The sequence below is a fragment of the Macrobrachium rosenbergii genome, chromosome 23 (assembly GCF_040412425.1).
Source record: "Macrobrachium rosenbergii isolate ZJJX-2024 chromosome 23, ASM4041242v1, whole genome shotgun sequence".
Taxonomy (NCBI): Eukaryota; Metazoa; Arthropoda; class Malacostraca; order Decapoda; family Palaemonidae; genus Macrobrachium; species Macrobrachium rosenbergii.
Window position 1 is genome coordinate 45621969 of NC_089763.1, and position 2500 is coordinate 45624468.

Below are 2500 nucleotides of genomic sequence, written 5' to 3' on the forward strand. Positions count from 1 at the left end.
CAGAGAAAGGGTTCATTTCAGTATAAATGCTAAAGAAAGATTAAGCTCAAACTCTTTGCTCTCCTGAAAGATTTGATGATCCTGTGCGCACGCAATGTATATATACTGTATATGTATATATATATATATATATATATATATATATATATATATATATATATATATATATATACATATATATATATATGTGTGTATATTATGTTTCTTTTAAACAAAGCCTTTTCGCGTAACATGGGTGGATTCAGAGAATACCAACGCAATAGTTACTGCTACATTCATACTTTAACCACTGAATCATTGCTGAATCTCCTGTGCAGAAATGTTCACAATGCAGATTGCTCATACACCGACGGTGAAGGTTGATCAGCAGTTAGCCAGATCCCACAGTACATGCTGTGCCACTCACCTCTGTCTTGAATTTACTCAGTGTTTTCTGGATAATAGAGCCTATCCTTTCCAATACTTTTTTCTTGCCACCATTTATCAGGTGCTTTCTAGTCAGTCATCTCCGCATCCCTCAAAATTCTACGGAATTATACAACTCTTACAAATTTATCGTCGTCTGTTCTTTCCACATAACCAAGCCATATCAACAGCCTCATATTACTTTCTGCCAATCACATTCATAAGCCTACACTTACTCCCGTAAGGGAGAGTTTGTTCATTATTCCCTGCGTACATTCCTGTATTGGGTTCCACAGACACTCCAAACATTTTTTCAATCTTTTGTATGCGCTGTGCTACCTTTCTTATTTTACGTATTCTTTGGTCTCATATTCTTTCATCTTAGTAACATCCGTTGTATCAGTATTTACTCCCAAATACCTATACATGTCAGTCAACCTCTTCCATCCTGCCAACATTCATTTCGCTATTTATGGTTCCATATTGGTCTCTCTTTAACCCTCAGTAACCTTATACTCACATTTACTCAACTGTAATCACTTACAAAGACCTAAACCTTTTCACAAGATTCTGCAGTTTTTAACTATCCTGGAGCAGTTTGTATCAGCTGCAAACTTCAACGATTCTGCACTCAGATGTTAACCCGTTTTCTTATCCCACAACTTGGCACCTACATCTTTTGTCGTTTTTATGACCTATATGTTCACACATACACCTATATATAATAATATATATTAGAAGCATCCACCAATTCTGTGTACTGTAAAGGCCACTTAACTTCTCTATTTCCTAATATTTTCCGATAAGTTTTCTGCTGAAAACCTTGAAATCCGAAAGGAAATAAAATTTACCATCACAGTGCGATTCGATCCCACCTCAGTGAATGATCCTCCTGACATAGTATATATATATTATATATGTATATATATTATATATATATATATATATATATATATATATATATATATATATATATATATATATATATATATATATATATATATATATATGTGTGTGTGTGTGTGTGTGTGTGTGTGTGTGTGTGTGTATAAATATATATATACACTTAAAGTTCATGGAAGTTATATTCTGTCTTAGTAATACAAATACCTGCTACAAAAATATAAACTTTTTCTCACTGAGTGACCTGCAGAATGTCGAGAATTAATCGCGTCATTAGCTATTTACGGCATTTTGCTCTCAAGAATTATTCAGCGTTTTGTAGTTTGAAATGAAAAATAGTCTCTCAGAGGAACAACATAAAATCGCTGTTTGAAAAAGATGTATTCTAAATTGGGTCCGAAAACTTTGTCAAATTTTATTTTATCTTTGTTTTTATACGCCTTTTCCCCTGAGAAGGGTAGCGACCGGCAGTAAGTCTTTTGGGGTGAGGATGCTAGCCGTATGCCTTTCTCCACTCATATTTTGATCTACCTTATGCGATTTATTGCAAGGTACCCAATATCAGTACTTCCGCCGTCAACAACACAATATGATTCAACGTTCTGGCTCGGAGGTGACTCGAACCCTGCCGAACTGGTGAGGACAGTATCCTAAAGACTACTTACTAGCCTTTCTTATTTCTCTTTATCAAGTAAATTTTCGTTTTCAGTATATTAAATTGTTTCCACACTTCATTCCTTTGATCGACCCACGTGAATGCTGCTGATTATATATTACCATTTAATATTGTAAATATTAGTGTTTTGGTTTTGCTTTAGATTTACGCATTTAGATGCGTTGGCAAGACTTGTTTCTATTCCCAGACAATCGGGTCTTGTTCTCTCGTTTCTCAAAGCCTTTTAATAACCTCATTCTATGCATCCTTCTCCGCGCCAGTGTCAGGCCTTTTGCCCAGAGTACCGTGCATCTGGCAGTCTTAATTTCATGTACAAATTCATATAGGAATGTAGCTGACGGTCTGAGATTGAGTAGAGATACATATAAATAAACTGAGAGTAGCACGGATGAAATGATTAGCTTGTTAAGTAACCTTTCTCGCAAAGGCCGAAATCTGTGTTTGGGTGGCCGTGTCTGTCCTGATCTCAACTTGAAAAGTGAATTTCCTCTTTCCGTATTTATTGGGCTTCTAAAC

General features: G+C 35.4%; 1 protein-coding gene across 1 annotated transcript in view; it reads left to right on the forward strand.

Annotated features, from left to right (window-relative positions):
• The window catches only part of Eip93F (Ecdysone-induced protein 93F), a 585122-nt gene that overhangs the window by 119774 nt on the left and 462848 nt on the right, over positions 1 to 2500 (forward strand). The gene's annotated exons all lie outside the window — the stretch shown is intronic.